The sequence below is a fragment of the Schistocerca nitens genome, chromosome 6 (genome assembly GCF_023898315.1).
Source record: "Schistocerca nitens isolate TAMUIC-IGC-003100 chromosome 6, iqSchNite1.1, whole genome shotgun sequence".
In the NCBI taxonomy this organism is placed as follows: Eukaryota; Metazoa; Arthropoda; class Insecta; order Orthoptera; family Acrididae; genus Schistocerca; species Schistocerca nitens.
This window is the reverse complement of record NC_064619.1, coordinates 726,009,806-726,037,048: the sequence shown is the minus strand read 5'-3', so window position 1 is coordinate 726,037,048 and position 27,243 is coordinate 726,009,806. Positions and strand designations below refer to the sequence as shown.

General features: G+C 44.4%; 1 protein-coding gene across 1 annotated transcript in view; it reads left to right on the top strand.

Annotated features, from left to right (window-relative positions):
• Window positions 1-2,165: 2,165 nt before the first annotated feature.
• The window catches only part of LOC126262196 (retinol-binding protein pinta-like), a 73,667-nt gene continuing 48,589 nt past the window's right edge, over window positions 2,166-27,243 (top strand). Inside the window, exon 1 of the mRNA XM_049958611.1 lies at window positions 2,166-2,263. The gene's annotated coding sequence lies outside the window, so the exon portion shown is untranslated. The remainder of the gene's footprint in view (window positions 2,264-27,243) is intronic.

The window sequence follows — 27,243 nt, the reverse complement described above, 5'->3', positions numbered from 1 at the left end:
GCGTCTTTCAGTATCGCTAAACGGCTAATCTGGTTCGCGCTTGTGGTTCACTGTACACGATCCCAGTTGCAGGCTACCTATCAACGGCTTCCAGAGCCAAGAAAAATTTTATTTCCAGTATTTCATGTATTTATTGACCGAATTTAAAAGTGTAATATGCCGTCATCTGCTCATTATGAGGTATAATCTTACGTTAAAGACTAAACAAAATAAGACAAGCATTAGAATTAGAAACTGTGTGTGGTTGTATGTGTTGAGGCAGCATAACCCAATGCGTAGCAAATTACCCAGAATATATTTATCCAATATTACACTACTGACCATTAAAGCTGCTACACCACGAAGATGACGTGCTACAGACGCGAAATTTAACCGACAGGAAGAAGATGCTGTGATATGCAAATGATTAGCATTCACACAAGGTTGAAGTGAGGAAAGTTTCCAACCGATTTCTCATACACAAACAGCAGTTGACCGGCGTTGCCTGGTGAAAATCTGTTGTGATGCCTCGTGTAAGGAGAAGAAATGCGTACCACCACGTTTCCGACTTTGATAAAAGTCGGATTGTAGCCTATCGCGATTGCGGTTCATCGTATCGTGACATTGCTGCTCGCGTTGGTCGATATATAATGACTGTTAGCAGAATTTGGAATCGGTGAGTTCATGGGGGTAATACGGAACGCCGTGCTGGATCCCAACAGCCTCGTATCACTAGCAGTCGAGGTGACAGGCATCCTATCCGCTTGGCTGTAAAGGATCGTACAGCCACGTCTCGATCCCTGAGTCAACAGATGGGGAGGTTTGCAAGACAACAACCATCTGCACGACATTTTGTCGACGTTTGCAGCAGCATGGAGTAGCAGCTCGGAGACCATGGCTGCGGTTACCCTTGACGCTGCATCACAGAAAGGAGCGCCTGCGTACTCAACGACGAACCTGGGTGCACGGATGGAAAAACGTCATCTTTTCGGATGAATCCAGGTTCTGTTTACAGCATCATGACGGTCGCATCGGTGTTTGGCGACATGGGGGTGAACGCACATTGGAAGCGTGTATTCGTCATCGCCATACTGGCGTTATCACCTGGCGTGATGGTATGGGGTGCCATTGGTTACGCATCTCGGTCACCTCTTGTTCTTATTGACGGCACTTTGAACAATGGACGTTACATTTCAGATGTGTTACGACCCGTGGCTCTACCCTTCATTCGATCCCTGCGAAACCCTACATTTCAGCAGGATAATGCACAACCGCACGTTGCAGATCCTGTACGGGCCTTTCTGGATACAGAAAATGTTCGACTGCAGCCCTGGCCAGCACATCCTCCAGATCTCTCACCAATTGAAAATGTCTGGTCAATGGTGGCCGAGCAACTGGCTCGTCACAGTACGCCAGTCACTACTCTTGATGAACTGTGGTATCGTATTGGAGCTGCATGGGCGGCTGTACCTGTACACGCCATCTAAGCTCGGTTAGAAGACTTAATGCCCAGGCGTATCAAGGCCGTTATTACGGCCAGAGATGGTTGTTCTGGGTACTGATTTGTCAGGATCTATGGACCCAAATTGCGTAATGTAATCACATGTCAGTACTAGTATAATATATTTGTCCAATGAATACCCGTTTATCATCTACATTTCTTCTTGTTGTAGCAATTTTAATGGCCAGTAGTGTATTTCTAATCCCTAGCAAACCGTTTCACGCTGTTACCGCCGCAGCGTGAAGAAAGAAAACAGGTTACCACTTACTACATTTTTGCTGTTATTGCGGTGTATCTGCCGCATCAGGCAAACCTTCAGTTAAACCGTTTCTCGCTGTCACCGCCCGGAAAATAATGAGAGAAAAATACATTACGCTTACTATATTTTAGCTGTCCCTGCAGTGCAATTGCCGCATCATGCATTGTTGCGTCACAGAGGTTGGGGTTGTGGGAGGCGGTGGGACTTTCGTTGGAGTAGCATGTGGCGAACTGTGTAGGTGAACGGCTAGGTTGTCCTCATTGTATTCGTCCAGTGCAATCAGTAAGGAAGACCGCTATTATCACCGGGAAAATCGCGTTCTACCCCCAGCACGGCGTCACGGCCATGGCGGCGGGGGTGGGAGGGGAGGGGAGGAAACCGGCTGCGCGGTTATCGCATCAGCAGGGCCTTGGCCGCCTTGTCCAATCCCGTCGCGGCTCCAGGCGCTGTCTAGCAGCGCTGCAGCACTCCGCCTGCTGCACGCCACACAGACGCCGTCACGCCGCTCCGGGACTCACTGGCAGGTAGGCGGCCGCTGCTAGCGTGTGTCCCAGTGTGTCGCACCACTCGTAGTGCACACTACCACCTGTTCCACTACACCGAACGACGCTATTTCATTTGTGATTTTTAAAATATTTTTCCAGTCTGCACATTTCTAGAGTGGACTTCTAATGCCGCAATTTTTTTTCGACTGTAGAGTAGAAATGTTGGAAATTTATCTCGGTATATACAGGCTATTCGGAAATTCTCGTTACAGACTTCTAGGACTTCTAAAGGGGTGTGAGTACATAGCTTTTCGAATAAGCAGTCCAACCCCACTTAACCAAACGTTTTTGAAAAATTCTTCTTGTCACAGTCCTTCTGGCAACATCCCTTTCCACATTCAAACGCGTTAGCTAGTATTAACTTAATCGAGGCACTAACATATTATTTGCCTGTATTTCTTGCTGCTTTTATATGTTCCTTAATCCAAGACTCTCTCCTTGTTGTGGATTGGCAGGAGAGCCAACCCACTAATGTTAGAGGAAGCCGAAAGGCACGCGTTTAAGCTCACGCAGGCTGGCGTGAGGTCTGGAACAGGACAAGGAATTTAGAACTTATAAAAACGGACGCATATGGTGGAATACTTAAATTTAATCCATTAATGTTGAATGTAGCTCTTGTCTGTACATTATTTACAATATCAATAGCAACTGATAATGGCGCCTTGCTAGGTCGTAGCAAATGACGTAGCTGAAGGCTATGCTAACTATCGTCTCGGCAAATGAGAGCGTATTTTGTCAGTGAACCATCGCTAGCAAAGTCGGTTGTACAACTGGGGCGAGTGCTAGGAAGTCTCTCTAGACCTGCCGTGTGGCGGCGCTCGGTCTGCAATCTCTGATAGTGGCGACACGCGGGTCCGACGTATACTAACGGACCGCGGCCGATTTAAAGGCTACCACCTAGCAAGTGTGGTGTCTGGCGGTGACACCACACTCCTTATCGGTTTTGTTCAACCGCACTAGACGGACCTGTTGTGCTGTAGGGCATTTGTATCTTTGTCACGAATATCCTAGAAAGTTACACGAGATGACGTAACATACTCCGACACTGGTTTTATCACTTCGTTTATGACAACAAACATCAAATTGTGAGTTAAAAGGCGGCTGGAGTGGCCGAGCGGTTCTAGGGGCTACAGTCTGGAACCACGCGACCGCTACGGTCGCAGGCTCGAATCCTGCCTCAGGCGTGGATGTGTGTGATGTCCTTAGGTTAGTTAGGTTTAAGTAGTTCTAAGTTCTAGGGTACTAATAACCTCAGAAGTTAAGTCCCATAGTGCTCAGAGCCATTTGAATCATTTTTTTGTAAATTAAAAGCTACTGTGGGTTACTTACCATCGTTAAGTAGCAGTAATCAGCAATACAATGATTTAATCAATCTGCTGTTCTAATCTCTACAGTTAACTGATTGCATCAGAAATTGCAGAGTTTATAGGCAGATTATTTTAACCAATGACAGGAAAATAGGCACAAAAACCCATGTGCGCCTTTTCCAGACAATGTTTCAATTACTTTTCTCTTTTAATCTTGTATGTTCTACCTCTTGCTGCGACCACATTTGTATTGAATGTCATCATTCTCTCGCGGTTTCAAGTCAAAATGTTTACGTGCTTTCAACTATTTTTACACTTTAGTATGGGCCAGTGGCTGCTGCCAACTTCCAAAGTACTACTAGAAATGTTAATTTCAAATTTTTACTCAATACGTCGTCCAAACAAAACAAGAGATAAAACTGTGTTTCGTAACATAGTCATCTATGTGAGACGATGTGAGTGGAGCCGATTATTACTTTTCTCTTTGGGTGACTTCCTGATTTCCGTGTTCAGTCCGTGGCTTAACAGCGCAGTTCTCTGCAGTGTGGGATAAGTTTATGGGTGTGATGGTTCTTCCTTTCATTCGGTAGTTCACCTGGAAGGGATGCGACTTACCACAAGGAAATGAATGTTGCACGTGTTATAAATTATATGTGGCACCCACAAGTCGCATGTGACTGGTGGAGTTCCATCTTAGTTATGTTAGCTGCAACCTATAGCTTAATATGGATCTGAAGTACTATAGCGAAATCGTAGTACATTATCCCCAGTGTGCTGCTAATAAATGGTTACAGAAGATGTCCGTTATTTCCTTTTCTGTGTTATCACAGTTAGCGCGCTGCTGTCACCATTTGTCCTGCAGTAGCACAGCGCACACGGGGCCTGGTTGTATCTTGCCAGTAAATCAACAACATCGCGTCTTCATGCGATGTCGTTGTCACAGCTAAGATGTAAGGCGTAGTCTTGAGAGGGGTTGTGTAGAATGACGGACAAAATGGTTCAAATGGCTCGGGCACTATGCGACTTAACATTTGAGGTCATCAGTCCCCTAGAACTTAGAACTACCTAAACATAACTAACCTAAGGACATCACACACATCCATGCCCGAGGCAGGATTCGAACTTGCGACCGTAGCAGTGGCGCGGTTCCGGACTCAAGCGCCTAGAACTGCTCGGCCACCGCGGCCGGCAATTACGGTCAAATGCGCTATTATTATATGTCATGTGAATAATGAAGTCGGTAGTTTACAGTGATTATTAGAAACATATTCCGTCAGAGAAAATAGAAAACGGACTTGTACAACGCTACATGAAGATATGTACGTCTATCAAGTTCACACTATCTATCAGTCAAAATTCAGTGCTTTATCTTTTTCTAAGTGAAGAATACATGCTATTAATGTGCCACAAGACGAATTAGACATCCCTAACTCCTAAATACAATCTGATTTGCTCTTAGATGGGCGAGCTTAACCTCACACATCTTACCAGCCTTGGATTGACGCGACCTCTTCGTTGGGCCTTCACTCGTGACGATGCACCAATTGATTCTTGTCTCCTTAGTATATCAAGCGTTTATCCAAAATTATCTGTAAAATGAAGGTCTAATCACGTCATAGCAGAGCAGTACTGATAGCCTCATGTTGCTAGTCTGGAATATATTTGAAGATTAATTTTGCGCGCAGACAAGATGATAATCCTCTCTAGTTTTTACTACAGCATCCAACTATAATGCAAGCAGTTTCCTGTTGGCGCAACTTCAAGTGTTTTTTTATGCTAGCTAGCAGCATCTCGATTGCCCCATCTCACCTTGTGACTTCATATTCTGTTATTGCTCCCTCATTCAACTCAGGCGTAATCTGTAGGTATAATGCAACAGCACAAAGAGCAAATAAGCTACAGTGAATATGTGTAACGAGTGGGGTTAAGCATTAGCGAAGTCTATACAGTTGTCCGACTATACGTACGTTTGCTTGGTTTTCCTTCCCCACGGTGTTTACCTGTAAGTACTGGCACGCCGATGTAACTGATATATCTTGAGGGTATTTTTGTTCTGTCGTTGCAACTACGAAACTGCGTGATATTTTTCACCAGACGTGTTTCGCTTTATTTAGGTAAAGCATCGTCAGTGGTCTGTAATTAAGTTACATACATTTTGATTTGCTTTTAGATCTAAAAAGAGTTCGTTAAAAATAAACTGATTTGTACTTACGGTGATTTTCGGTTGATTTCTCGCTTGCATCGGGAAATGCTGTCTGCTAGGACATCGTTATTTTTCTGCGTTAGACACCGAAAATTTCGGTCTAATTTTTAAATGTTCTGCTGGACTATGCATTTCTTATGTTTTTCACAACAAACTTTTATGCACACCGCTGTTTCTGTTTGTTATAGTACTTCAGGTATAGTTGTGTTTTGTAGTGTTGCCAACCATTCCACTACTTTGTCTTTCACGTACAACCTTCTTTTAAAATTAGATTATTGTATGTATGTAATTCTATTTAATTATGTTTCTGTATATTTATGTACTGTGTAAGAGTGGAGATGGAACAACGGTGGAGGTTTTTTCTGTAGGGGAGGGGGAAACCGTAATGAGTGGATGTAAGTATATAGTAGCATGATGGAATGTGAGTTACAGGAGAAGGTGAGGAGCGAGAAGTGACTTTAAACTATGAGTGGGGTGGAGGGGTTGGGTTGTTTGAGAGTGGGAGAGGGTAAAGGATGAAGAAGGCTCTTTTCTATTTCATGTAATTTCATCAATTATTCTTTATGAATGACCAAATAAATATTGGAAACCACTCACAGTTTCAAGTCACTTCTCGCTCCTCACCTTCTCCTGTAACTCACACACCATCATACTTCATACTGCTATATACACTCCTGGAAATGGAAAAAAAGAACACATTGACACCGGTGTGTCAGACCCACCATACTTGCTCCGGACACTGCGAGAGGGCTGTACAAGCAATGATCACACGCACGTCACAGCGGACACACCAGGAACCGCGGTGTTGGCCGTCGAATGGCGCTAGCTGCGCAGCATTTGTGCACCGCCGCCGTCAGTGTCAGCCAGTTTGCCGTGGCATACGGAGCTCCATCGCAGTCTTTAACACTGGTAGCATGCCGCGACAGCGTGGACGTGAACAGTATGTGCAGCTGACGGACTTTGAGCGAGGGCGTATAGTAGGCATCCGGGAGGCCGGGTGGACGTACCGCCGAATTGCTCAACACGTGCGGCGTGACGTCTCCACAGTACATCGATGTTGTCGCCAGTGGTCGGCGGAAGGTGCACGTGCCCGTCGACCTGCGACCGGACCGCAGCGACGCACGGATGCACGCCAAGACCGTAGGATCCTACGCAGTGCCGTAGGGGACCGCACCGCCACTTCCCAGCAAATTAGGGACACTGTTGCTCCTGGGGTATCGGCGAGGACCATTCGCAACCGTCTCCATGAAGCTGGGCTACGGTCCCGCACACCGTTAGGCCGTCTTCCGCTCACGCCCCAACATCGTGCAGCCCGCCTCCAGTGGTGTCGCGACAGGCGTGAATGGAGGGACGAATGGAGACGTGTCGTCTTCAGCGATGAGAGTCGCTTCTGCCTTGGTGCCAATGATGGTCGTATGCGTGTTTGGCGCCGTGCAGGTGAGCGCCACAATCAGGACTGCATACGACCGAGGCACACAGGGCCAACACCCGCCATCATGGTGTGGGGAGCGATCTCCTACACTGGCCGTACACCACTGGTGATCGTCGAGGGGACACTGAATAGTTCACGGTACATCCAAACCGTCATCGAACCCATCGTTCTACCATTCCTAGACCGGCAAGGGAACTTGCTGTTCCAACAGGACAATGCACGTCCGCATGTATCCCGTGCCACCCAACGTGCTCTAGAAGGTGTAAGTCAACTACCCTGGCCAGCATGATCTCCGGATCTGTCCCCCATTGAGCATGTTTGGGACTGGATGAAGCGTCGTCTCACGCGGTCTGCACGTCCAGCACGAACGCTGGTCCAACTGAGGCGCCAGGTGGAAATGGCATGGCAAGCCGTTCCACAGGACTACATCCAGCATCTCTACGATCGTCTCCATGGGAGAATAGCAGCCTGCATTGCTGCGAAAGGTGGATATACACTGTACTAGTGCCGACATTGTGCATGCTCTGTTGTCTGTTGTCTGTGTCTATGTGCCTGTGGTCCTGTCAGTGTGATCATGTGATGTATCTGACCCCAGGAATGTGTCAATAAAGTTTCCCCTTCCTGGGACAATGAATTCACGGTGTTCTTATTTCAATTTCCGGGAGTGTATTTATGTCCACTCATCATGGTTTCCCCCTCCCCTACAAAAAGAAACCCTCCATCGCTATTCCATCTCCACTCTTACACAGTACATAAATACACAGAGACATAATTACATAGAACTACACACATACAAAAATCTATTTTTTTTAATGTTGTAGGTCAAAGACAAAGTAGTGGAAAGGTTATGTTGGCAACACTATAAAACACATAACACAACACGTATTTGAAGTACTAAAACATACAGAATACAGTGGTGTGCATGTAAGTTTATGGTGAAAAACATAAGAGCTGCATAGAGCTGCAGAACATCTAAAAGTTAGATCAAAATCATCTGTGTCTAACGCAGAAAAACAACGATGTGCTAGCAGACGGCATTTCCCGATGTATTCGAGAAATCAACCGAAAATCAACAGAAATACAAATCTATTTATTCTTAACGAATTGTTTTTCAATCTAAAAGCAAATCAAAATTTAAATAACTTAATTACAGACCACTGACGATGCTTTACCTCAATAAAGCGAAACGCGTCTGGTGAAAAACATCACGCATTTTTGTAGTTCCAACTACGGACGATTCACATTTTAACTTTTACTTTACAACATACATTCCACATTAATATATGCGAGGAAGTTTGTATACTATAATTGTGGTGTCACCGCCAGACATCACACTTGCTAGGTGGTAGCCTTTAAATCGGCCGCGGTCCGTTAGCATACGTCGGACCCGCGTGTCGCCACTGTCAGTGATAGCAGACCGAGCGCCACCACACGGCAGGTCTAGAGAGACGTCCTGGCACTCGCCCCAGTTGTACAGCCGACTTTGCTAGCGATGCTACACTGACGAAGACTCTCTCATTTGCCGAGAAGATAGTTAGCATAGGCTTCAGCTAAGTCAATTGCTACGACCTAGCAAGGCGCCATCACCAAGTTATATTGAGATGATAATACTGTATCAACAAGACCAATGTTCACCAGTTGTGGATGAAAGTTAAGTATTCCAGCAGCTACGTACTTTTCTTTATAGCATTCATTCCGTATCCTGTTTCAGAACTCACGCCAGCCTGCGTGAGGTTAAGCGCGTGCCTTTCGGCTTCCTCTCATTGTGACTTGGCTGTCTTGCCAAGTCACAACAATAATTTTATCGTTAAACTACTGATGGGACTGCGGATTATACCGTATGCCTGAAATGCAACACTTTTCCTACGCTAACTCTAACTCAGCAGGTATTTATAGAGGCGAGTTCAAAGTCCGCCTAAAACATTATAGATGTTATTCAGGGACGGTTCCCAATCACACTCAGGTGACAAAAGTCGTGGGATACCTGCAAATATCGTGTCAGACCTCCTTTGCGCGGAGTGGTGCAACACCTCGACGTGACATGGACTCGAGTCGTAGGAAGTCCGCTGCTGGAATACTGAGTCATGCTGCCTCTTTAGCAGTCCATAATTGCGAAAGTGTCGCCAGTGCAGGATTTTGTGCAGAACTGGCCTCTCCATTATGTCTCACAAACGTTCGACGGGATTCATGTCGGGAGATCAGGGTGGCCAAATCATTCGCTCGGATTCTCCAGGATGTTCTTAAAATCAATAGCGAACAATTGTCGCACAGTGACATGGCACATTGTCATAAACAAAAATTCCATCGATGTTTCGGAATATGAGGTTCGTGAATGGCTGCTAATGGTTTCCAAGCAGTCGAACATAACCATTTCCAGCCAGTGATCCCTGTAAACACAGCCCACACCTTTACGGAGCCGCTGCCAGCTGCACAGTGTCTTGTTGTGAACTAGAGTCAATGGCTTCGTGGACTCTGCGCCACATTCGAAACCTGTCATCAGCTCTTATCAACTGAAATCGGGGCTCATTTGACTAGGCGAGGGTTTTCCAGTCGTCTAAGGTCCAATCGACTAGGTCATAAGCCTAGGAGGGGCACTGCAGGCGATGTCGTGCTATTAGCAAAGGCCCTAGCGTCGATCGTCTGCCGCCATAGCCCATTAACACCAAATTTCGCCGCATTGTATTAATAAATAACTTCGTAGTACGTCCAACAATTATTTCTGTGGTCATTTCGTGTTGCTTGTCTGTTAGCACTAACAAATACGCAACGCCGCTGCTGTCGGTTGTTATGTGAAGATTGTCGGCCACTTTGTTGGCCATGGTGAGACGTAATGCCTGAAATTTGGTATTTTCGCTATACCCTTGACATTGTGGATCTCGGAATATTGAATTCTCTAACGGTTTCCAGAACAGAATGTTCCCTGTCTCTAGCTCTAACTACTATTCCGCGTTAAAGTCTGTTAAATTCCGGCGTTCAACATAGTCAAAGTCAGAAATCTATTTACACGAATCACCTGAGTACAAGTGACAGGCCCGCCAAAGCACTGCCCTTTTATACCTTGTGTACGGGACACTACCGCCATCTGCATATGTGCATATCGCCACCCGATGGATTTTGTACATTTGTATAAGGGACCTATGGTCTCCGGCTGTTTTTTGCAGAGTGGTAACGTCATTATAATTTACTCGGATAGTTAATCCATTTAAATCGGTATTTGTGAAAATATCTTCACAACAATCGAAAGGCTTGTAATATGCAATCACCAATACGTAGAACACAAAACAGAGTGAAATGCAACAGTCCTCATATTAAACACGCGTGGTTGCCGTCGCCCCGGGAACAGTTCAGCATAGCATCGTTGTGTCTTCCATTACACTCAGTGAATCCGTACGCGAGATATGCAGGATGAACAAAAATTCCAAACGAGTCAGTGTTCTATTCTTAGCCCGGTCGGAGTTTTTCTGCGGCCGAGGACTGCGTAGTCCTTACGTTACATCGTCGTAACTGGCAAGAAAATCATCTCCAATGCAATGTCGTATCGTCTTTCCATTAATGAGATGACTCAATGGGCACGAACTGAAAGCCAACAAATTGAAATGAAAAAAAAGAAAAAGAAAAATGGAACTCAACTGACAAACTTTTTAGTGTTGTACTTTGGACCAAAACAAGAAAAAAGTCTAGTAAGCATTGGCTGTAAATTATATACCTAAAGAGCTATGAACAAATCTTCGCCATTGCGAAACACGTCTCTTCTACTAAACAAGTGTTAAGAGTTCTTACAGTATGCATTTTAGAGTCCATTTTTGATAGACATTTTTTCCTTGTTTTGCTCAATACTACCTCCTTACAAAATATGGAAAGCAAAGACCTTGCAGTAGAAGAGATGTGTTTCACAGCAAGAAGATAAACAAGTGCTTGTAGCTCTTAAGGCATGCATTTTAGTGCCAATGTTTACTAGAAAAACATCAAATGGCTCCAAGCAGTATGGGACTTAACATCTGAGGTCATCAGTCCCCTAGACTTAGAACTACTTAAACCTAACTAACCTAAGAACATCACACACATCTATGCCTGAGGCAGAATTCGATCCTGAGACCGCAGTAGCAGCGCGGTTCCGGACTGAAGCGCCTAGAACCGCTTGAACATAGCGGCCGGCAGTGTTTGGTAGACTTTTTCTTATTTTTTATTTTTTGCTCTCTACTATCTCTGAAAGTCTGTCGGCGCAGTTCTGGTTCACACTGTATATCGAACAACTATGCATTAGTAAACTTACCCATACTGCTGTGTACCATTGTCAACCTACAACAAGCACTGCCGTGAAAACAAACGTGAGAGAGAACCGAGAAGTGCTGAATGCATACTTGAATACGAACAGTCAAGTGGGCATTACCGTTGTAAATAGCAAGTTCCGTAATTGAATGGAACAAGTTTGTTTCCAAACAAGTCACCCAGTGCATTCTGTCGGCATCTGCACCGCTGTGTAGATACACCGAAGAGGCAAAACAGTGCGACCGCCCGCTTAAAAGCATGTTGTCCATCTTGGGAACGCAGTACAACAGCGATTCTGCGTGGCATGGATTTGATAATTCATCGGGAGATACAAAGCCGAAGGTCACGCTGTTGCCCTAAGTTATTGACCAGGACTTTGTAGGACTAGAGCTGGCGCCCGATAGTGTGCCAGATATTTCCCAGTTGGGTACAGACCAGGTGAATTTGGTGGCCAAAATGTCAATGTGAATTCATTTCCATATTGGTCAAATCATTGTACCAAGATTCTGACCTTCCGATACTGGCAGTCATCAGCTTTATATACAAGGTGCAAGGAGTATAAGCGCAGATATTTTTACACTGCAGATCCAAAGAAACTGTTACACCTGCCAAATATCGTGTAGGGCCCCCTCGAGCACGCAGAAGTGCCGCAACACGTCGTGGCGTGGACTCGACTGATGTCTGAAGTGCTGGAGGGAATTGACACCATGAATTTTGCAGGGCTGTCCATAAATCTGTAAGGGTACGAGAGGTTGGAGAACTCTTCTGAACAGCACGTTGCAAGGCATGCCAGATGTGCTCAATATTGGTCATGTCTGGGAAGTTTAAATTCAGAAGAGTGTTCCTGGAGCCACTCTGTAGTAATTCTGGACGTTTTGGGTGTCGCACTGTCCAGATGGAATTGCCCAATTCCGTCGAAATGCACAATGGACATGAGTGGATATAGCTGATCAGGCAGGATCTTACGTATGCGTCACTTGACAGAGTCGTGTCTATACATATCAGGGGTCCCATATCAATCCAACTCCACACGCCCCACACCGTTACAGAGCCTCCACCAGCTTGAACAGTCCCGTGCTGACATGCTGGGTCCATGGATTCAGAACGTTGTGTCCATATACGTACATGTTTCGTCGAATGGTTCGCGCACGGACACTTGTTGTTGGACCAGCATTGAAATCTACAGCGATTTGCGGAAAGTTTGCACTTCTGTCACGTTGAACGATTCTCTTCAGTCGCATTGGTTACGTTCTTGCACGATCTTTTTCCAACCGCAGCGATATCGGAGTTCTGTTGTTTTACCGGATACCTGATATTCACGGTACTCTCGTGAAATGGTCGTACTGGAAAATCCCCACTTCATCGCTACCTCGAAGATGCTGTGTCCGATCGCTCATACGCCGACTATATGTGTGTGTGGATTCCTAAGGGACCAAACTGCTGAGGTCTTCGGTCCCTAGACTTACACAATACTTAAACTAAACTTATGCTAAGAACAACACACAGAACCATGCCCGAGGGAGGACTCGAACCTCCGGCAGGAGGGGCCGCGCAATCTGTGACATAACGCTTCAAACCGCGCGGCAACTCCGACTATAACATCACATTCAAACTCACTTAAATTTTGACAAGTTGCCATTGCAGCAGGGTTAAACGATCTAACAACTACACCAGACACTTGTTAGCTTTTATAGGCGTTGTCGACAACAGCTCCATATTCTGCCTGGTTACATACCTCTGTATTTGAACAGTCATGCCCAAAGCAGTTTCTTTGGCGCTTCAGTCAACATGTGGCACCTCCATATCTACACACATCAGTGTCTTGGTTGTTTTTTCTCCGCGTCGAACAGTCTTCCTACAAACACGTAAATTATACGATCTGATGTTTTATGCATGGCCGTAAGTGGGCCGGGAAGTGAATGACGCCTTGCAGTACAGACTTCCCGTATTACATCCATACGCCCACACGTCAATATCTAACCCACTGTCGTGGGGAAATGAAAATTTATTGCTTCCCCGTACTAGCCAGCCTAAAAACAAGAGTTCTAATAGCTGTAATTGTTAGTCCGTAGTTGACGTAAATGCTGATGTAATGTTGTGCGGTACATCGTCATCAGTCACTAATAGAAATATCTGCACTTAAACCCGTTACACTATGTATACACAGGGTCCCTCTCATATGGTCCACAGGCGCAGTTCCTCTCGTCTTTCTCCAGATACTTGCAATTTCTTTTTTGTAAGGTGAAGGTAGAGTCAGCCCTAATATGCCTTTCATGCGATGCCCAGAGTCGATGGAAACCGCCGGTCGTTACCAGACAAAATGACATTTAAAGCGGAATTTTACGTGCTCTTTCGATAGAGCTGTCCCATGTTACTCCAGTGCGTCATTCGTTTTATCGATTTGTGTTGAAAAGAACAGTAAAAGATGAAAAGTAAGCAGCACTCCAACAGCGACTGAGCAGCGCCCTGGTCAGTGCTGAGTGCTACCGCCACTTGCCACTGTTATATGTATAAAGCAGAGTGTATACGTGGGCTCTCATCCAAAGCCCTCGGATTGATTTCAGGCAAATTTGGCTGCACTGTGGGGCTTATAACCTCCTAACTCCAATAAGACCAGAGATACGGTCAAAAACGCGTTTTCTCTGCTCCTGGTGTGTAGGCTGGCCCGCACGACAGGCATATTGTGTAAGAACAGTATTGGCCAGCCAAATTAACGTGCTTTGCAAGGCAGCTCATATGTCAGTGGCAAGAAACAGTTTTCTGGGCCCCAACATGAACACTGCCCTGCATGCAAGGTGAGTTGTATTGGAATAGTATCAGCTCGCTATATTGACTTCCTTTCCATGGCAGCCAGTACATCAGGGGCAAATAAACGGTTTTCAGGCCTCTGATATCGAGCCAACCCTGCATCACAGGTGTGTTGTGGGAGTTGTATCGGTCAGCTGTATTGCAGGGATGCATAATCTGATGAGCTTAGCTGGGGAAAGTGACAGAGTGAGGAGGAGAAGGAAATGGACAGAGAGAGAGGTGGAGGTGCATTAGATAGATGGATAATGTACAGGGACAGAGGGTGGGTGGAAAAGGAAGAGGGAGAGGCAGATATGGAAAGAGAAATGGAGAGGAGGATGTGGTCAGAGGCCAGGGGGAGTGAAATATAGTCAGTGTGGAGGAAATGGACAATTAGAGGGGAGGAAGAGCTGAAGAGACAGAGAGCTTGGGTATGAGAAGATAGACAGAGGTGGGTGGCTGAAGTGGAGAGACAGAGGAAGCAATGAACACAGAGAGGGTTAGGAGGAGGTATGTTTAATATATCTGTCCTGCGCGTATGCGGACGAAGCAGCGGGAAAAAGGCTAGTAACCGATACTGATGACCTAGCCAAAACCAGGAAAAAAAATCTGCATCAAATTACCGTATCGCCGCAATATGGTTACGTAAACGCTGTTGGCCAGGTTCACACACACAGCCTCACTACTCCATAAGACTGTATTGGTCCCCAGAATGACGGCGACGTGATTTTGTACTGCTGTGGACGTCGCAATGGGCCTGTTGTTGGTACCAGGGGCTTCAAGGAACAGGAAAAGACTGGTCTCCAACATCTGTAGCCGGATCGTTGTGTCAGTGACCGCCACAAGGAAAACACAGAGGACGTGCTCTTCGGCACATAACAAGGGCTTATGACGACTGCTATGTGGCAGCGCTCCGCTTTCGTTTCCAACAGACACTGTAACATCGTTAACGGCGGGGCTGAGCGTCCAGTGGTTCCACAGCGCCTGGACGAAGAACCCTGGTCTCGAAGTGAAGAACATCCGTGTGCTTTCAGACCCCTACTTCGTGCATCTGCCATACTGCAGTCAGAAAAAAAATGTTTCGATCAGTCTGTACGTGTTTGAAGGCTGTTATACTATTTTCTGGTTATAAACCTTACGTCACTGACTGAAACTTGTGGCGGCTCCGTTTATAAAAATAATAAGGACTGAATCTCAAGCGTTAAATTTCTGAAAAAATTTAACTTATTACAGTTGGTCTCGGTTCAGCCATTACTAAAAGGGACCTAAAATTAAAAAAAGAACTGTGGAAACCTTAATTAACCAGTGTAATAAGAGGGACCCTGGAATTCGCGTCTCATTGTTGTCGACTATTTTTCGTTGCTCCGAACGCTGAAAAATATCAGAGTACTAAACACACATGAAAGAGTGAGTAATTGTCTCAGCTTCACGTAGCAATAAAAAAATACACACTGTGCAAATTGATTGAAAATAAAATAATCTCAGTATCGCCTTACTTCATTTTGTAAAGGTGATGATTGACTGGCTACTGAATTAAGAACAACTTGTATATTCTTTCAATGGCAGTACAGGCATTAAGTCTCACAGTAATAACCTCCTAACAGTCTTCAATAAGGAATCAGATATAATGCAATCAATAGCTCTGGTCCATATATATATATATATATATATATATATATATATATATATATATATATATGCATGCTTTATTAAATTCCCAAGAGACTAGAATGATCGTGAAATAAATGTAGAAACAGACGAATCTCACTGGTTCCGTGACATAAGCTACAAATTATTCATGAAGAATTACTTTCGAATATAACTGCAGCTTACTCCGCTGAATATAATCACATATTCGTGCATGAAAGCATATGTTTCTGTTGTCGTCTGTTCTTATTATGACGGGCGCTTTGCTTAACACGTAAAAATGTTTTATAGAGTCTAATAATTCACCCATTCTTCCAGTTCATTCACTTTCCTAATAGACGAGTATTTAATTGTAGAAAACCAGAAGTGAATGTGTTGCAGGTTCTTGCCGTTTGTGCCTCAGATGTAGCAAAAACTGTGGAAATGTTTTCTTTCGTAATGGGATATAGTTGTATTCCTATTGACGTTTTAGTGTGACATCTGCGTAGCTTTCCTTTCAGTACAGTTGTGGTGGTTTATTTGGAACATTAAAATAATGTGGACGCAGCGAACAAAAATTCGTGTTGTTTGGTGGATATACGACGTCTTTCTGCAAAAGGTCTGGTTGTCTGGTGTTCACTAGCAACATTTTGTTCTTAAAGGAAGGCGAGGTCTTCGGTAAATACCTGTATGTTAAAAGAGAATCGTAAATAACTGTCCTATAATGTACGTTTCATACTTCCCAGGAGCATTAGGAAACTAAAGAAAGACAAATGTGATGTCATTTTGTTTAGTTATTGTCGATTTTTATGGCTCTATATACGCTCCCTATTGAAAAAACTGTGTTACCTATCAATATAAAAAATACTATTCGCACTCATATGATATCGAAATCACACCTGTAGTTTGCTGGTCGCTTCGACAGAGCCCATGAAAATGTCTTAATTTCATTATTTTGTTGTTTCTACTGTACAATGATTGTTTGTGAATTCCTGCCTCTGAGACATATTCATTGGCCTTCTGTGTGATATATTTCCCGGCTCTCGAGCTCAGGAGGCTGGGATATTACGTTTACGTGAAACAAATATATCGAAAAGTCATTAAAAAGAACAATTTTCCCAACTTCTCGGTCTGCTCCCATCAGTACTTTCAAACTGATGTTTTGTTAGCTTTACAACTGAAGTAAATATCCTGCCGGGAAAAAAACGTGTGTACGTTGACCCTTTACAGTCATTATACGAAACAGGGACCTACCAGACCAGCACAAGATCGTAACACATCATTATATGACGTCCACATAATCAGACTAATTCCTCCCATCACATAAACTAAGAGCTATTTCATTTCGTTCGTGGTTTTTCTCCTGCAGTTGGTACTAACAAAAACGTGTGACTACCTTTTGAAATTGAAATTAGGAACAAGTATTTATTATGCATAATCTACAGGAAAATGACAAGCATTTGTAAAACTGCTCCAAAATCAATTACGTGTCAGGTTGGACAAGTATCTCTGCTGTCAAAATGGACTACATGTAGTGACGTAGCATCCAGAAGAAATTGCCGGATGTCACTTTAACTCTAAACAGATACGCACCATCGGCGGATATATAAATGAGCAGAGTTGCAATTCCCTGTGACATGTTGAACGCCGACGACACTGCATCAGTATTGTTCGTGTCTGTTTGGATATATCCCGAAGCGCTAAAGAAACTGGTATAAACATGCGTATTCAAATGCAGGGATATGTAAACAGGCAGAATACGGCGCAGCGGTCGGAAAAATCTATATAAGGCGACAAGTGGCTGGCGCAGTTGTTAGATCAATTATTGTTGCTATAACGGCTGGTAATCAAGATTTAGGTGGTGTTAATAGTCAGAGCACGAGCGATGAGACACAACATCTTCGAGGTAGCGATGAAGTGGTGATTTTCCCGTAAGACCATTTCACGAGTGTGAATATTAGGAATCCGATAAAACATTAAATCTCCGACATCGCAATGACCGGAAAAAAACATCCTACAGGAACAGGACCAATGACGACTGAAGAGAATCGTTCAGCAGACAGAAGTGTAACCCTTTCGCAAATTTCTGCAGATTTTAGTGCTGGGCTATCAACCAGCGTCAGGGTGCGGACCATTCAACGAAACGTGACCGATGTGCGCATTCGGAGCCGAAGGCCCACTCGTGTACCCTTGATGACTGCTCGACACAAAGCTTTACGCCTCACCTGGCCCAATCAACACTGACATTGGACTGGAAACACGTTGCCTGGTGGGACGAGTCTCGTTTCAAATTATATCGAGGGGTTGGAGGTGTACGGATATGGAGAGAACCTTATGAATTCAGGGGACTGTTGAAGCTGGTGGAGGCTCTGTAACGGTGTGGGGCGTGTGGAGTTGGATTTATATGGGACCCCTGATATGTATAGATACGACTCTGTCACGTGACGCATACGTAAGATCCTGCCTGATCAGCTATATCCATTCATGTCCATTGTGCATTTCGACGGAATTGGGCAATTCCAACTGGACAGTGCGACACCCAACACGTCCAGAATTACTACAGAGTGGCTCCAGGAACACTTTTCCGCTGGCCAGCAAACTCCCCAGACATGAAAGTTGTTGCGTCTATCTGGAGTGCCTTGCATATTGCTATTCACAAGAGATCTTCACTTCCTCGTACTCTTACGAATTTATGGACAGCCCTGCAGGATTCAAGGTGTCAATTCCCTCCTGCGCTGCTTCAGACGTCAGTTCAGTCCATTGCGGCACTTCTGCGTGCTCGCGGGTTTATTGTCAGCCGTGGAGGATTCATGTTGTCAGTAGCCTCCAGCACTACATCAGACATTAGTCGAGTCCACGCTACGTCTTGTTGCGGCACTTCTGCGCCCTCGCTGTGGCCCTACACAATATTAGGTAGGTGTACCAGTTTCTTTAGCTTTCAGCGTATAACGGACTTGAATAACGCCAGATGTTGAGTGATAACTCCGACTGACACGGAATTGCCGCGTATTCGAATGCGACAGTGCTATCAGCAGTTGACAGAGTTCGAAAGGGGCCTCATTGTGGGTCACTGTTCGACCGGCTGGTTGAATCATGCCCTATTCAGACTTGTGGAGAACCGGATGTGACAGTGGCCCGATGGTGGACTGTGTGGGAACGTGAAGGCAGGCATATTCGGCGTCAATACTCCAAACGACCACGTCTGACCACCAGAAGGAAAGACCACGGAATAGCCCATCAGACACATCGTAACACCTACACATATGTGTCTACCATTCGAGAACATGTAATGGACTTCCTGCAAACGCCGTCCCGCCTCGTTGGTGGGAGACTATCACGAGCGGGTGTAGGAAATTAGGCTGCTTTTGACACCGCAACACAAACGGCTGTAGATGATAATTAATTGAAACCCTCAGCTACCGACAGGTGTTGTTGATGTACCTCGATGGGGACAGCTGAAAATGTGTGCCCCGACCGGGACTCGGGATCTCCTGCTTAGATGGCAGCCGCTCTATCCATCTGAGCCACCGAGGACACAGATGAATAGCCTGACTGCAGGGACTTAGCCCTTGCACGCCTCCCGTGGGACCCACATTCCCAACTGTCCACAATCTACATACATAATATTCCTAATAGATACTTTGCCCATCCACTCTATTAGAAACATTACATATGTAGATTGTGGACAGTTGGGAATGTGGGTCTCACGGGAGGCGTGCAAGGGCTAAGTCCCTGCAGTCACGCTATTCATCTGTGTCCTCGGTGTCTCAGATGGATAGTGTCTGCCATGTATGTGCGAGTTCCCGGGTTCGAGTCCCGGTCGGGGCACACATTTTCAGCTGTCCCCATCGAGGAATATCAACAACACCTGTCGGCAGCTGAGGGTTTCAATTAATTATCATTTATTCTAGAGAAGCTGCACAGCCATCAATGGTATCTCTTCTTTCGAGAACAGTTACTGTCTTCATACAGAAACGGCTGTTTTGAAGCGGTGCCACAGAGCGACGTAGTGCTATGTGTGCGGCGCGGCACGTTACTATTTTTTACCACCCTGCCAGTGTCCTGCAATGTTCATTTGTCTAGCTAAAAGCTGTAGTAGAAAATACTAGACCACTACTGTTTATTGGAGGTCGCAACATACATAGAATTGTCTGGTAAACGGGATGTGGCTAGCTACTGAAATAAAAGTTTTATCTTTGCAATGTAAATTTTCAGTTGTATTTTTACGATAAAGATCACAGTTAATACTGCCAAGTCCGTACTAAGTGGCAACACAATGTAAAGTTCACACTCACACCACAATCACACACGTAGCCAGTTTATAATATTTACACCCGTTACCGAAGTTAATAGAGTTCACCAGATCGTTTAGTTATGAAAATGCTCGCTCAAATTTTGTGCACTCTGCTCTACAAGTAATACCTGTTTCAGTCTTAGATCGCACAACAAGCCACGCGGTTTTAACTAACAGTCCAAAGCAATAATTTTGATATTCCGTCCGAAATTCCACACGACTTCCACTATACCGTTCGCTTAAATACACTTTGTACTACTTCGCGAACTCGTAATTAGCAATTTTCCGCGAGTTTACAGTACTTTCTTTCGTCGGAGCTGCTTTCAATGAGATGTTACTAGTTCTAACCCTCAGCCCCGACCCCCCTAGATCACACCAAAGGCTTTGTTACCAGCACTTTTTTTTTTTTTCATCAGTCTACTGACTGGTTTGATGCGGCCCGCCACGAATTCCTTTCCTGTGCTAACCTCTTCATCTCAGAGTAGCACTTGCAACCTACGTCCTCAATTATTTGCTTGACGTATTCCAATCTCTGTCTTCCTCTACAGTTTTTGCCCGCTACAGCTCCCTCTAGTACCATGGAAGTCATTCCCTCATGTCTTACCTTATCAGTCCACCTAATTTTCAACATTCGTCTATAGCACCACATCTCAAATGCTCCGATCCTCTTCTGTTCCGGTTTTCCCACAGCCCATGTTTCACTACCATGCAATGCTGTACTCCAGACGTATATCCTCAGAAATTTCTTCCTCAAATTAAGGCCGGTATTTGATATTAGCAGACTTCTCTTGGCCAGAAATGCCTTTTTTGCCATAGCGAGTCTGCTTTTGATGTCCTCCTTGCTCCGTCCGTCATTTTGTTATTTTACTGCCTACGTAGCAGAATTCCTTAACTTCATTGACTTCGTGACCATCAATCCTGATGTTAACAGTACTGTGCTGCGCTGTTCCTTATTGCTGTATCTATAGCGTTAGAGAACTTCAAACGTATCTCGTCATTCCTTAGTACTTCCGTATCCCACTTCTTTGCGTGTTGATTCTTCCTCACTAATGTCTTGAACGTCAGTCTACTCTTCATCACTACTATATTGTGATCTGTGTCTATATCTGCTTCTGGGTACGCCTTACAATCCAGTATCTGATTTCTGAATCTCTGTCTGACCATGATGTAATCTAATTGAAATCTTCCCGTATCTCCCGGCCTTTTCCAAGTATACCTCCTCCTCTTGTGATTCTTGAACAGGGTATTCGCTATTACTAGCTGAAACTTGTTACAGAACTCACTTAGTCTTTCTCCTCTTTCATTCCTTGTCCCAAGCCCATATTCTCCTGTAACCTTTTCTTCTACTCCTTCCCCTACAACTGCATTCCAGTCGCCCATGACTATTAGATTTTCGTCCCCCTTTACATACTGCATTGCCCTTTCAATATCCTCATACACTTTCTCTATCTGTTCATCTTCAGCTTGTGACGTCGGCATGTATACCTGAACTATCGTTGTCGGTGTTGGTCTGCTGTCGATTCTGATTAGAACAACATGGTCACTGAACTGTTCACAGTAACACACTCTCTGCCCTACCTTCCTATTCATAACGAATCCTACACCTGTTATACCATTTTCTGCTGCTGTTGATATTACCCGATACTCATCTGACCAGAAATCCATGTCCTCCTTCCACTTCATTTCACTGACCCCTACTATATCTAGATTGAGCCTTTGCATTTCCCTTTTCAGATTTTCTAGTTTCCCTACCACGTTCAAGCTTCTGACATTCCACGCCCCGACTCGTAGAACGTTATCCTTTCGTTGATTATTCAATCTTTTTCTTATGGTAAGCTCCCCCTTGGCAGTCCCCTCCCGGAAATCCGAATGGGGGTCTATTCCGGAATCTTTTGCCAATGGAGAGATCATCATGACACTTCTTGAGTTACAGCATAGATAGGCGTGAGCCTGCATTTTTCTGATTGGCTGATATCACAAACAGCAAATCAGGTTGCAGTATTATCCCGCGCTAACCTGCGCTTTACTTCAATGACCAATCATAGTAAAATATTTCTTTCTATGGCAATTGCTAAATAAACAAATTTAGGAAAGTATCAAATATAAAATTACTCCTTCTGAAATTATCGATTACTTTATGTTCTACTCACGATTTATTAGTACCATAAACTATCTGCACATTTAAATATAGTAAATCCCTTATATAGTTTCACTGGTACTTTGTGAATAAACGAAACTCATACAACACTCACACTGCTAATTACTACACATATAAAACAATTATAACTATTCAAATACATCAAATATTAATCAAACATAACTTAACAACTTTATTTTGACTACGACTGCTAGCACTGTCCATCAACTGCTGACCTCTGCCGCCTACTAGTACAACTACGTGCAGCTCTGTAATTCAGATCCACGTCAGCTGGTGACATTTGTCGATGACTCATGCCTATAACGTTATCGTCCTAACAAGTGACAGGAGCGATGTGAAGGCGCTACGCCTCATGTGGTTAGCACTGGACTCGCATTCGGAAGGACGACAGTTCGAATCCGTTACCCCCAGGCGGATTTAGAGTTTCCAACATTTCCCTGCATCTCTTGAGGCAAATGTTCTTCCTTTGAAAGGTCACGACCGATTGCCTTCCTTCCTTGGTCCTAGCTAATCTCCCTTTTTGCTTTTGGGTTGGTGCCATGATAGCGAAGCAAGGACTCCTTGTGAATGGCATCGCATTGTGTTCAGTGAAGAATCTCTGTTCTACACTACCCTGGAAGACTACTGTTGTCGAGTACATAGGCGACGTCGGAAGAAGCCCAATTCCAGTAAGGTGAGAGGCACAGTGTTATCACTCTTGACTTCATGGTGTAGGGTTTCATAACATATGACTTCACGTAACGGCTGTTAGTGACTTAGCAAACTCTGAAAGCACAACGGCAAGTCACGGTCATCCTACGTCCTCATGTGTTAGCTCTCATGTGACAGTAGTGAGGTAACCCTTCTCAACAGGACATTGCTCTTCCACACGTGAGAGAAGAGATACTCCTGTGGTCCCCAAAATCGCCAAATATCTTGTGAATAGAACGTGTGTGGGACTAGCCTGGACGTCCAACTGTGTCCCAGCGCCATTATCCAGGATAACAAGGGCTAGTTACAACAGTTGTGGGCTAACGTCTTTCAGAAGAGAATGCTACTGCTTCATGATAATCTGAGCAACCCAATCAGTGCATGTATCCAAGCCAGAGGTGGTGCAGTGCTATACTGATAAGAGGGCTTGTACTGCCAACTTTTTCGCAAATCTGAGTCGATTTGGTAACGACTTATCAACTAATGAAGTTTTATTTCGTTTCTCCTCCATTTCTGGGTGCTTCAGTTTCTTTTGTCAGCCTATATACAGATTGTAACGGGTACAAGTGGAGATATTTTTGCATGTGGTGTCTTTAATGTGTACACACATCAGTATGGTGGTAGTATCTAATAGTCTTTTCGCAAACATGTCACATAATTTAGTAACTGATCGTCCACGTATCAACACTTTAAACCTGACCTGCTGCCCAAGGTAAATTAAGCATTTATAGCTTGCTCTTGCCATATGTACTTGGAGATGTTAAAAAACCTAAAAGCATACTACTAATAATAGCTATAATTAGTCGTTTGAAAATTAGGTAAATACTGTTGTTATGTACAGCACACTGTTCGAAGTGACCAATAAAAGTATCTGCACTTATAGCTGTTATATCCTGTGTATATTTATAAAACACACACACACACACACACACACATATATATATATATATATATATATATATATATATATATGTGTGTGTGTGTGTGTGTGTGTGTGTGTGTGTGTTCTTTCAGACATGCACACCATGCTACAACTCTTTCAGGAATCGGCGAAATGCCGCGACTAATGAGGATAATGGGCAATGGGCACTACATTAGTATTGTGTGGATAAGTTGAGAATTTGGGTCTGACGGGAGGCGTGCTAGAATAGTCCGTGCAGCTGCAATGACCACTGTGTCTTAGTGGCTCAGTGGTCAGAGCGTCTGCCTAGCAAGAAGAAGTCTTGGGCTCGAATCCAAGTTCGGCTTACTTTCTCATTGATTTCAGTTAATGCTTGCTCGCTGTAAGTGTCTGTAATTCTTTGTGTTTTAATATATTTATAGGTTCTGCAAGCTGTTACGCGTTGTATCGGTGAGCGTATAATCATATCCATATTATTGATTATAATCGATAGGTGACCCTTATCTGTCCTATTCTTTTCGCATACTGAACGAAGGAAATCGACGGTGTATGTACCTCTGTACGTGCTCTAATTTCTGTTAACTTACTCTCACGATCCATCCGCCAGATTTACGATAATGGCACCATAATGGTCACTCCATCTTCTTTGAACACATGTTTGTAGAATTTACCAAACAGTGCCCTGGGAAAACTAGGTCGTTTAGCTTCTGTTGTTTAAGTTGGTCGAAGAAAATGTGTTATAAACCACAAAAGGAGAAATGTACCTAACTTTTTGAATTTTACTAACATCTTTGCTACAATGTAAAAGTATGTGTGTCCTGAGAACTTAGTAATAACCTCCTGGAATTATACCTAAATCCTCCCTTTACTGACAGTTCTGTTTGATTCAAAGTTGGAATCCAATATCATTTTTGTAATGTCTAATCCAACAAACATGTCTTTTTTCAATTATGATTCTGGTAGATTAGGAACTTTCTCACAGAGATCATTGAAATATTCTGTATCTTTGCTTGAGGCTTTACAAGCTGTTTCATTATGCCCAACTTAATTTGTGGAGACAGCAATAGTAATTTTATGCAACATTGTAGGATACATAGAGGAATCTGCGCCATATGTCTTAAAATGTTTATTTTATGTTATAAGCAATTGTATTTATGCTCATATTGGAATTAAGAACACTAAAACTACAAGAATAAGAAATTTCCATAGAAAATGTGTTTTCATTGTTGTGTTATGAATTATTTTAATTTAAGCCGGATGTCTTTCTGTCATCAATTGCCCTGAGGGGCGAAAGCGGAATGAACTATTTTCTGATAATCTTCTAAGATTTTTTTCTGAGTATTAGTAGGAGAGGCGTTCAAAAAGTAATGCGACATCGCTTTTTCTCAGAAAATTCGATAAAAAGAATTCGGAATTTGTTGTAAGACATCGTCGGATATTCCCGCTTCAGACTATGTACTTTCAAAAAGTTCCCATTGGTGACGGCGCTGGACGTGGCATTCAAAATGGCGTCTGTAACGGATGTACGTTCCAAGCAGAGGGTCCTCATTTAGTTTCTTTTGGCGGAGAAGCAGAGCATCGCAGATATTCATGCATCGCAGATAATCATAGGCTTTTGCAGAATGTCTACGGAAACCTGCCACTAAACAAAAGTACGGCGAGTCGTTGGATGAGGCGTCTGTTAGCATCGCAACAAGGTCGATCTCCCGCGTGCCGGCCCGCCGCACAGAGCTGCGACTCCTGCAATGGTGCAACGTGCGGACACTCTCATTACAGATGTCGGACGAATCACAATCAAGCACCTCCCTGCTCAGCTGGACGAATCTGCTGGTAGTGCCAACACACTCGTCCACAAATTAGGGTACTCAAAGGTGTGTGCCCGCCCGGAGCCTTGCCGCCTAACAGAAGACCATAAAGAGCAAAGGAGGACCATCTGTGAGGAATTGCTTGCGCGCTACGAGGCTCATCGCGACGATTTTTTGTCGACAGGGTCACAGGCGATGGAGCATGTATTCATCACTACAAACTGGAAATAAATTGGCAATTCATGCAGAGGCGTCATACCCTCTCCTCCAAACGAAAAGTTCAAAGCCGCACCCTCAGACTCTGAAGGAGTTATTCTGTTCGAAGTCCTTCCTCATGGTGCAGCTATCAACCCTGAAGCGTCTTGTGTTACCTTTAGGAGACTGAAGAAACGACTTCGGCTTGTTCGTCGCCACAGTAATGTACACGTGCTTCTCCTTTTCCATGACAATGCAAGCCCTTACACAAGTCTGCGCACGAGGTAGGAGCTCACGAAAACTTCGTTGGACTGTTCCTACTCGTCCACTCTACAACCCTGATCTCGCATCTTCGGACTACCATCTCCTTTGATCAATGAAGGATGGACTCTACGGGAAGCGGTAGGTGGATGATTGGCGGGTTGTTGATGTAGCAAGACGTTTGATCCGCCGTCGACGAGAAGAGTGGTTAAACGCTGGCATGGAGGCCCTAACAGTAAGGTGGCGTAAGGCTATCTCACTGAAATGAGGTTACATTGAAAAACTGGGTTTTATAGCCAAAATAGTGGTGGACAATGTCAATGTGATGTATTGGAGCCCAGTATAAAACAAACCTGCTTTCAGAAAAAAGAGTGTTGCGTTAGATACTGAACGCGTCTCGTGTTTTAACGTTTGGCTTTTTTTTTTAGGCGGAGGTGATGGTACAACTTGGCTTCTGTCAAGGCGAGTGTTGGAAACCGTTTCAGACTACAGTCGTGGTGCCCGGTATATCAGGTTAAGGTTGAATAACGCCACGCGAATTCGATCCGTCCTTGACTCACAGCGCAGGACCCGCGCCGCGCCCGAAACAAGTGGAGCAGGTCGCGCTGCAACCCCTCTCGCTGCACTCAGGGACGGCGCTGCCGGTCCCGCTCATGTTACCCTCTGATACCAAGCCAGACATATCATAGGCCACCATTTCAGTTGTAATAATTTGTATACAACATTGCCATAGATAATAGGCGTGATGACTGCGGTAGTCCATCATCTCTGCCCGTCGTACGATTCTAAATTAATATACTTCCCTCTACAATTTTCACCCCCGCTGCTCTACCCCCCCCCCTCCCACACACACAGACACACACACTTTCCTCCCCTACTATAATGGTGATCTGTTGATGCCTCAGAATGTGTGCCCTCAACCGATCCCTTCATTTACTCAAGTTATGTTGTGCCACAAATTTCTTGTCTTTTCAATTCTATTCAGTTACGCGATCTACCGATCTAGTCTTCAGCATTTCAAAAGCCGCTAT